The sequence below is a fragment of the Triticum urartu genome, chromosome 5, assembly GCF_003073215.2.
Source record: "Triticum urartu cultivar G1812 chromosome 5, Tu2.1, whole genome shotgun sequence".
Classification (NCBI taxonomy): domain Eukaryota; kingdom Viridiplantae; phylum Streptophyta; class Magnoliopsida; order Poales; family Poaceae; genus Triticum; species Triticum urartu.
The window spans coordinates 110,680,936-110,691,558 of record NC_053026.1 but is presented as its reverse complement, the minus strand read 5'-3'; the positions used below and the strand labels follow the sequence as shown (position 1 = coordinate 110,691,558).

The 10,623-nt window shown below is 41.9% G+C and overlaps 1 long non-coding RNA gene across 1 annotated transcript; it reads right to left on the bottom strand.

Annotated features, from left to right (window-relative positions):
• Window positions 1-1,322: 1,322 nt before the first annotated feature.
• On the bottom strand, window positions 1,323-2,010 carry LOC125555748. The gene is made up of 2 exons (XR_007304836.1): window positions 1,752-2,010; window positions 1,323-1,533 (listed from the first exon to the last, which is right to left on the bottom strand). It is a non-coding gene; the product is annotated as an uncharacterized LOC125555748 (long non-coding RNA).
• Window positions 2,011-10,623: the final 8,613 nt, after the last annotated feature.

The window sequence follows — 10,623 nt, the reverse complement described above, 5'->3', positions numbered from 1 at the left end:
ATGTCGAACCACATCATCTTTATAAATTGAACTTCTCCTTTCTCTTTGTTTTCTTTCAACATTGGGCTGCACGTTGAACCGCTTCATCTTTAGAAATTGAACTTCTCATTTTCTTTTTGTTTTCTTTCAACATTGGTTTACACGTTGAACCGCGTCAGCTTTAGAAATTGAACTTCTCCTTTTTTGTTTTCTTGCATGTTTAAATTTATTTTGAACTTGCTGAGATAACACACTTGACCTTCTCGAACACAACCTTTTGACCTTCGCAAAACATAATTTAAAGCCAAACTTTTGACCTAGACAGTATGTATAATTTTCTCCACTTTTTCAAGAATAAGCGCTGAATCACCCCATTGGTTTGACTTGAACTTCTACTGCACATGAATAAGCTTTTGAAAACACGCAACTTTCCTGCTCCATTAATTAAATTTGAACTTCTAGTTTTTTAAGAAACAGGATTTTTTAGAACTTTTTTACTTGTTCCTTTTATTCTAATTTGAACTTCTAGTTTTTTATAACGGGGATTTTTTTCATAAATTCTTTTGAAATGTTCCTCTTTTTAATTTTGACTTCTCGGTTTTTTAAAACGATAAAAATCCATTTTTATAATGGTTTTTGAAGTACTTTTTTATTTGAACTTCTTGCTCAATTTTTTTGAACTTATTTCACTGACCGGTCTCCATTTTCCTCGTACTAATGCTCATGTGCACAGCATGCGTGTGCACATAGAAGAATTATAGGCAGCCACACACTGATGCTGCTGGACACCTACTATTGCTTTTTTTCCTTCATTTAATATACACATTGAACCATATAGGTTGTCAAGATGAACTTCTGTCTTTCTGCTCTAGAGAAGAGCGGTGCATCGGTGAATAATGCAAACTACTGGGCGTCATGAGGCCCCAAAATATGGATACAAAATTTTGACAACAAGTGAATTGCTCGACATAATAGGAAGGGCTGCTCTTTTAAAATGAAACCGATGAGATTTTTCATTTTGCAATCAGGTGGTGTCACTGATAAGGACACCACTGCCTACAGATCCTCTCGGACGATGGAAATTGAAGAATAGACATCAGCTATAGAAGTTTAGCTATCTGATTCATTACTACAAGACAACAAGTTGATGTCCATTAGCACAAGAGCAGCAGGTTGGCGATGCAGCAGTGAACGACATGGGCCTGCATTATTGGACGACCAATGGTGGCAAAGATGAACGGCCTGGGATTTGCACATCTCATAGAAAGGTGTATAAAAGGTTAGAAAAATACACAAAAACCAGTTTAATACATGTTTTTTTGGCTGCACAAACTTTGTGCATTAAAAAAATAACTCAGTTCGAGTAAAATATGCTACTATACATACATACACATGTCCATTACACTTTGGTAAAATGATTAGATGCTACCACCAATGGAAAATTTGAAACCCTATGTTTTCTCTTCACCACACATCCTCTCCCCATCTTCTCGAGTGCTACGGTGTCCGCTCAACTTGGCACCGTAGATGAACAAAGTATAAAATTTGTCTCAGCTATAGTTAGATGAACAAATGATTAGAGTTGGTTCCAAATGACCATGTTCTGATTGGTATGGTTCACTCTGGTTTGGTTCTGACCCTTGGTACTTTTCTCTGCTATTGTAATCACAGGAACAGGAGCGTAGAGACAAACTTGTATTATTATGTTTCCAAAACAAGGGGGAACCCATCCAGCATTACTACAAGGCAATAGTAGAACAAGGATTATTTACCAACAATCGCGACAACACAGCAGGGAAGTTGAAGAACCGCTTCTAGCTCCGAACCAAGGAGTCGAGGATATCACCACACAGGACTAGATAGAGGAGTGTAAGTGAATCAACCTTTCTCTTCAAAAAATTAGCAATCCAAACTTCAGAAAATCAACAAACTGAACTTCGGAAAGCAAAACAAATTGAACTTCACAGGGCCCTGCAAAATATACACGGTTATAGTCCAATTTAAAAACTTCAGAAAATCAACAAACTGAACATCTAGAGGTCCAGATGTTGACCTTTCTATTCGCAACATTGTTGCTGACCCATAATTGAAGGTAGAGGATGACGGCCAGCACCTGGACGGGTTCTAGCGGCCAGTGTAGGCCATCGATTGAGGAGGGGCGAGCTAATCTCTCTCAGAAAAAACAAGGACAACAACATCAGCTAATCTCTCTCACACACTCAAGCTGAACTACAGCAGCACCATCGAGAGCAAAATGGGTAGGTGAGAACTCATCTATATGCACACATGAGTATATTCTTTGATGTACCTGAATGTTCGCAGCTGTTTTACATGAACTTCTTGTGTTATGCCGGACAGAGCACTGAGCATGAGAGGGTGTCTTCGTGCTCGTCGTTGTTTCTGATGGCGGTGAACGTCTTAGCGCTGCGTAGTTGAACGGCCGGAGGTGGCAGCGACGAACGACCTGAGCGTGATGGGCCCCACTGGGAGGAGGTTGTGTGTTGTCCAGGATAGAGTCGACCTTCTTCAACAAACCAATTTGAACTTCAAATAAACCAATTCATCAAAACACTTTTTGTGAGCATATCAAACACTCTTGAGAGCACAATTTTTCACTACATTTTTTTCACAAACATTTTGCTGCAAAAAATGGCATTTTTTTAAACAAGTACTGAATCATCATAACACAAATTGCTAAATGGGACAAATTCCGGAGGAATTTACGGCATTGTTGAACTAGATATCATGAAAAAGAAAATGTGCACCCATGTATACACACACAAAGCATCAACCTCAAAATATTCTAACATTTACCATTGATATTTCTGAACTTTTTGGGCATGCTCCCAGGTTTTCAAATGGAATACAGGCACGTCCATGCACGAACAGCCAACATCGGCCATGGCAATGTCTCTTCTCCGGCAAACTGAAATTCACTCATGTGTACAGAATACATGATTTGAGTCCTCAAAGACCACAAGAGGATCTTAAAATAAAATTTTCAACCCTGATACACACTCATCTCATGGGAAATCTTTTCCAATATTAGATTAGTAGCATCACGTATAGAGAAAACTTGGCCATAAAGTCAATTAGTACACAAGAAGATTGCTATATGTTTCAACAAATTGAGAGAGAGAGAGGGAGCATAGGCGTGGGTTCTTGGTGGCATCCATGAATAAATTTTTAAGCGAGTAATGCATGGGACAACCGTTGTACTCACAAGCTCTAGATGAGAGACAACTTGCAAGGGTAGTGGCCACGATTAGCATCGGTCGGGCAATACCTGAACTGCAGGTGGGCGTGTTGGTGAGCGGCCGAGGTGGTTGGCGGCCGATTATTCTCATAACTCGGGCATCCATCAGCAAGGAACGTCGATGGATCTCTGCAAGAGAAGATGATCCCTATCAGCGCGGACTAGCTACAGGTCGAGACCGCCCCCTGCTGCAGGTCGAGACCACCATCAATTACAGGTCGAGGTCAGAGGGATGGGGAGGCGATGGTTGGCCGGGAGACGAGCGGGACGAGGTGGGGAGGCTGTAGTTGGCCGGAGGGCGCGTTCAGCGGGAGGGGAAGTGGTGGTTAGCCGGAGGGCCACTTGTCAGGGCCCGGCGGCGGCGTCAGTGGAGGTAGGGGCCCAGCGGTGCTGCGTTTGGAAGTCGGGCCTCGTTTGAAGTATTTCATACATAAAAAGAGAACGTAAGAAAATTATGTACTCACCGTAAAAATTATTTTATATTACGTAAAATTAGGAAGGTAAAAACATAGTGTAAAACATACATAAAATATGATTTTTATGGTCTTATAACCTATATTTTTTTTCTATACCAAATTTTACATATTGAATAAATATGCATGTAACTTTTTATATTCTAAACGTAATTTATTTGGGAAGCGATCGTAACATTATCTCGGGTGAAGAATAACTTATTCTGCACCCTGGGTGATGAATAGTAATACTACAATATATATATATATACATAAAAACTATTCTGATCACGGGATCAGAATAATATTCTGATCACAACCTGACCTGCCCCGTTAGTAGTACGTTGAACTTCCGTGTGAACTAGGTTGAACTTCCGCCAACATTGCCCTAATGGGTCTTGCGATATACCGTTGGAAAGCTATGGACACCAATATCATGACCCAACTTAAATTTTTGGCAAAATATAAGCGGTTTCAGAGCAGTTTTGAAAACTGTTTTTTCTTCGTACAAAAAACGTGAATCGTATTTTCGATCACATTTCTAAACCGTTTATCGGAATGAGGCATATAATATGGCGCTGGAAAGCTGCTGCAAAACCGCTCCTTCCACATGTTGAAAGTTTTCTGAAATTACCTATGGTTAAAGAGTAATTTGAAAAAACGTAAAATTTCGTAAACCGAACAGCTGAGTTCGCTTTTTCGATGTCATTTCTAAACGGCTAATCCAATGGAAGTATATGATACGGCGTTGGAAAGCTTATGAAAATGCGCTACTTTTTCATCTTGAAAGTTTTTTTCTAATTTTGAATGGTTTAAGAGTAATTTAGAAAATGGTCCAAGTCCTACCGAGTTCGTATTTTTGAGCTAATTTTTTAACCGTTTGTCCGAATGCGGCAAATGATATGGCGTTGGAAAGCTTGAACAAATGCGAAACTTTTTGGTATGTATTGTTTCTCTCAATTCTTTACGGTTTTAACTCAGTTTAGAAAATGGTGAAAAATGTATGTTCGCCGTAATTTCTACAAACTTTATCGGAATGGGGCAAATAATATACCGCTGAAAAGCTACGGAAAATGCGAAACTTTTTCATGTTGATGGTTTTCTCTGATTCCTAGCCGTTTTCAAGTAATTTCGAAAACGGCGGGATCATGCGTTCTGCCTTTATCGCGAAACAGATTTTTTGAAAATGCACCGCGCGAAGAACCTGAACTTCTCGGCGCGTGTACCTGAACTTCACTCTGTTTTTCACATGATTTTTTTGTTCGTAGGTCTCCATCCACTGCTCGTAACTCTCCATCCACTCACCGGAATTGAGCAAGTGATATACCAGTGGAAAGCTGCTGTAAGCACATAACTTTCCCGTGTTGATCGTTTTTTCATAGTCGCGATGATTTTAAAAGTTTTTCATCTGAAATTCATTCAGCGTAGTAGTTGAACTTAATGCTATTTTTACATTGAACTTCTGTGACGTATTTTCATTTGTAATTTTCTCATCCATTCATTAGTGTTACACAAATGATATTCTTGTTGTACAAACCTCTCTCACAATAATTTTTTGAACTTTCTCCGACGGAGTGCTTGAACTTATAACGACAACAAATTTAGCCTTTGCATTTTTATTCTTTTTTAATACAAAATGCACACCGTGTAGAACGTGAACTTCTGGCAGTAATCAACCTGAACTTCTCTCGGTTACGTGAAAATATCTAAGTTTTTTTATAAATATTAATCTGATTTTCTTAATTCTTTTTTATGAAATTTTGAAGCGCTCTATTTTTTAAAGTTGAACTTCTTGTTATTTTATTTTTGAACTTCGTGTTTCCATTCTTTAATAATGAAGAAAATCTGAGTTTTCTATAATCATCGAACTTCTCCATCTTTTTAATATGGACTTCCTAGTTTTATTTCTTAATCTTTTTTTATCAATTTTTGAAGCGCTCTATTTTTAAAAGTTGAACCTCTTGTTATTTAATTTTTGAACTTCTTGTTTCTAGTCTTTAATAACAAGGAAAATCTGAGTTTTCTATAATCATCGAACTTCTCCATCTTTTTAATATGGATTTCCTGGTTTATTTCTTAATCTTTTTATGAACTTCTCGGTGTTTTCAATTTGGACTTCTTGTTGTTATTCATTTGTAAACCAAAAAAAATCCTAGTTTTGTGATAAACATCGTACAACTTCTTGGTTATTTCGAACTAAACTTCTTGGTTATTTAAATTTGAACTTGTAGAGTTTTTTATTTATAAATGGTGAAAATCCTTCTTTATTGAATTTTGAACCGGCCTAATATTTATATTTGAACTTGTATAGTTTTTTATTTAGAAAACTGTGAAAATCTTTTTTTATGAATTTTAAAGTGCTCTATTGTTTTGTTTGAACTTCTCACTTTTCATTATTTTAGTAATAGAAAAACTCGGATTTATTTTAAACATCAAACTACTCTCTTATTTTTATTTGAACTTCTCAACTTTTTTATTTTGAACTTTTGTGTATTTTATTTTTCGAAATGGGGGAAATAAAACCGATATATTTTTCCCTATAAGGAATTTCGCGAGTTTATTCTTAAGTTGAACATGTATTTTTTTTTTTCTTTTTCTTATATATCTAGGTTTTCCATATAACTTTTGTTCATGAAATTCCTTTTTTTCTTTTCAAGAGAGGGGTTCTATTTTTTTAGAAAAGAGGTGGGAGACAAGTAGTAGGAAATTTTGGATTTATTTTAACATTTTTTAGCTTCCATATTTTGAACAATTTGAACTTGTCATAATTTTTCCTACGAACATTATTGGATATGTGATTTTTTGGTTTTATGAACACAATTATATTTTCTAGCCATACAGGACAAAATAACTAACTGAATAATGCGGAGAGATAGCAATGTGAAGCATCGTATGTGCCGAACTGTTGTTTCCCTTGCTGGTGAAACCTTGGCCAATGCTAAAGTTGATCTCGGAGAACACACACAAATAGACATACACACATATGTGGAGAGAGAAATAATATGTGCACACACTTAGTAATACATGAACCTTCCTGGAACTAATACATGAACTTCTTTGTACAGACTTCTTTCACACGTTCAAATGCACATCTGTTCCAAAACAAAAGCTTAGGAGAATAAAATTGGGCAAAAACTTGGAAACATGAATGCACATATAAGGGGGTGGGCAAAACAATAAACTACGTGTATATGGCAATGGAAAACTGCAGGTAACTAGCATAAGAGATTGAGGAGGTTCTCATTTGTGTCACATATGGCCAATTGATGGCCACGTAGTTCAAGATGGTTGTAGGTTGAGGTATTAGTAAGGATGAAAGAACGAACCTAGGCAAACAAGTGTATATGTAGCATGTTCTTTTTCTTGGACAGACCAAACATAATCAAGTTACATCACAATCAGCAGCTGATTGCACCTCTCGCACCAGTTGTACCATCACATGTGACCTTGCAACATCCATGGAGAAGAAGACTGTCATTTGTACTACTCCTAGTGTCGTTTACACTAGCATCCACTTTTGCCTGCACGATGCGCCCCTCTGAACTCATTGTGTGGTAGCAACAACACCCAAAAAACAAGGAATAACCTATCTGAATCTTAACCCCAATACTGCCTGAACTTCAGTCCCCCTCAAACTGATGTGTCTGCCATTTCGGAGTAGGGATGAGCTGGGTTCTCTTGGTGTGCTGCTGCAATTCCTCCGTGGAGATGGATCTTCAGCGACTTGAGCACGACATCATGAACTTCAGCATGGAGTGAGCCTGCCGTGACAAGAGGAGAGGCACGACAGGGCTGGGCCAAGCCGGTGTCTTCGGTGGAGGACTGCGGCCGCGCGATAGCTAGTTGGGTGCAGGGACTCATGGCTACACGTAGATGGACGACGACGGTCGGAGAGCGGGAAATTGGGCGGCCAAAATAGTGTGGGCTGGAGCATGCGACCACAGCGGCACACGAGTGGCGGAGGCGGTGCCGACCTCGACGGAGCGGATGGCTACACCACTCCATCGTCCCTTGCAGTTTTGCCTGTGGTCGAACGCACGTGATGAGGGTCGGGGCGGCACCCCATGAAGGTCAGGTAGGGGCGCATGGAGACCAATGGCAGAGGATGTGCAGAGGACTGCCGGGGGAGACGCACGACTGTTGCCAGGAAGGGAGCCACAACGGCTGCTGCCGTGGAGGTCGGCCGCACCGAGCGCTAGCGCGAACGTGACGTGGGAAGGTGGTGGGATCGGGATGTTTCGTCGGTGGCGCGTGGTCGTGAGGCAACAGAGGGTGGATGCGTGCGCGCGGGATCCGTGGTGGCCGGATCCGCGAGCGGTGGCGCGTGGATGGCCGGAACCCTGGAGGACAGGTCCTCGCGGCGGCGCGCGGGGAGCATCCGGGGAGAAGAGGTCCTGGCAGAGGCGCGTGTGTAGAAGGGCGGTGATGGCCGGCACGATGGTGGAGGTGCGCTGTGGACGCGGAGGCGAGCTGCGCCACTAGTGGTGGTGGCACGCATGGCCGGAAGATGGGGTGGGGCGGGTCGGCGCGGCGTGCCAGGCAGATGCGGGGGTGGGGGCGGTGCGATGGCTGGATCCGGGGGCGGCATGGCGCGGTGGCCGGGGAAGGGGTTGAGGCAGCGCACGGTGAGCTCATGGCAGCGGCTGAATCGGTGGAGAGGAATAAAAGTGTGAAGGTTGGGGGAGGAGTGGGTGGGATCTGATTCGGGTGTTTTTATCTCAGGAACGTCTGATTGTCTCTATATAGGGGCGCTGTGATCCAAATAACTATTCTAATCGCAGGATTAGAATAGTGCTACTATACACACACACACATAAACACTATTCTGATCACGGGATGAGAATAATATTCCGATCACAACCTGACCTGCCCCGCTAGTAGTACGTTGAACTTCTTTGTGAACTAGGTTGAACTTTGTGAACTAGGCTTGCGATATACCGTTGGAAAGCTATGGACACCAGTATCATGACCCAACTTAAATTTTTGGCAAAATGTAAGCGGTTTAAGAGCAGTTTTGAAAACCGTTTTTTCTTCACACAAAAAACATTAATCATATTTTCGGTCGCATTTCTAAACTGTTTATCGGAATGAGGAATATAATATGGCATTGGAAAGCTGCTGCAAAACGGCTCCTTTCACATGTTGAAAGTTTTCTCTAATTCCCTATGGTTAAAGAGTGATTTGAAAAAACATAAAATTTTGCAAACCAAACAGCTGAGTTCGTATTTTCGATGTTATTTGGCAAAATGTAAGCGGTTTAAGAGCAGTTTTGAAAACCGTTTTTTCTTCACACAAAAAACATTAATCATATTTTCGATTGCATTTCTAAACTGTTTATCGGAATGAGGCATATAATATGGCGTTGGAAAGCGGTTGCAAAACCGCTCCTTTCACATGTTGAAAGTTTTCTCTAATTCCCTATGGTTAAAGAATAATTTGAAAAAACGTAAAATTTTGCAAACCGAACAGCTGAGTTCGTATTTACTTATTGCACACGTACACCATGGTACGTATCACTGCGCCACGGGCTTCATTACACCCCGCATTACGGCAATAAAAGTCCGAACACTTTTCCAGTATAGTTCGGCACCCCGAACTTATAGCATTATATGCATCGGCTCCGAATCATGTGTTTGGTCAATAGTTGGCTTGCCCGACTCCTGTGCTTACTACCTTACGTTTCGCTACATCGGCTAGCGTAGTAAAGGGAGAACTACTGCGATTGTGTCCTGGTTCTTCTGGACAAGCACCTTAGTAGAGAAAGCCGAAAACTGACTGTCATGATGCGGCGAGAGCTGGTCAGCTGTTCGAGAGGTTCCAAATCGTTAGAGAATTTTTCCGCTTCTTGAGAAGAATCAGTTGCTCCAATGAGGCGTGTATAATGCCCCTAGTTCGGCCTTCCGAATAATAGGGGCTTCGCCAACTTTCTCAATTATCAAACTCCTATGGCTAAGTGAGGGCGGTAAAGGCCGCATAGTCTGATTGCCTTGTTCGTTGCGCTAAACACCTCCTTTAAGGACCAGAATGTGGAGTAAAGAGTGTTTAGATTTATCACAAACACCCCCGTACTATCTACGTGGGGGCAGGAGCCAACGACTGGTCAACCCTCAGATTTTGTAAACGGCCGCACATGAGGTACAATGTAAAACATTATAATACATAACATCATTGTTCCATATTACATGCTAGGATAATACAAATGTTCTCATGGGAATATGACATCCTTCGGACATTGCTCCGCCACAAGACGGGACCCCTCTAGGACGCCATCAAAATAGAGCTCGGGTTGACGATGCTCCTTGCCCTCCGGTGGTCCCTCAGTCATCAGCTTCTTGGCATCCAGTTTTGCCCAATGCGTCTTGACGCGGGCAAAGGCCATACGCGCACCTTCAATGCAGACCGACCGCTTCATGGCTTCAAGCTGCGGACAGGCACTTACAAGCCGCTTAACAAGCCCGAAGTAGCTGCTAGGTATAGACTCGGCAGGCCACAGCCGGACTATCAGGTCCTTCATGGCTAGCTCTGCCGACCTGTGCAGCTCAACCAACTGCTTTAGCTGGTTGCTGAAGGGCAGCGGATGTTCGGGTCCAAGATATTGGGACCAGAATAGCTTCTCAGTAGACATCCCTTCTTCGTCTCTATAATGCTTGGCAGCATCTGATATACTATGCGGCAGATCCATAAACGCCCCTGGAAAACCCAAATTCGGATAAGTACAAGGAATGTTTCTTCTACATATTGGCATGGGGAGTGAATTACCCGCCGCAATCTCCTTGGCCACCTGAATTTCCTGGAGGGCGTTCTAGGCTTCGGCTTGTGCATCCTGTGTGCCGTGGCGGGCCTTCGCCAGTTCGGACTCTTGCGCCTTACAATCGCGCTCCAAGGACTCAAATCTCTCGATCGCGCCCTGGAGCTGTTGTTGTGCCTCGCCAACCT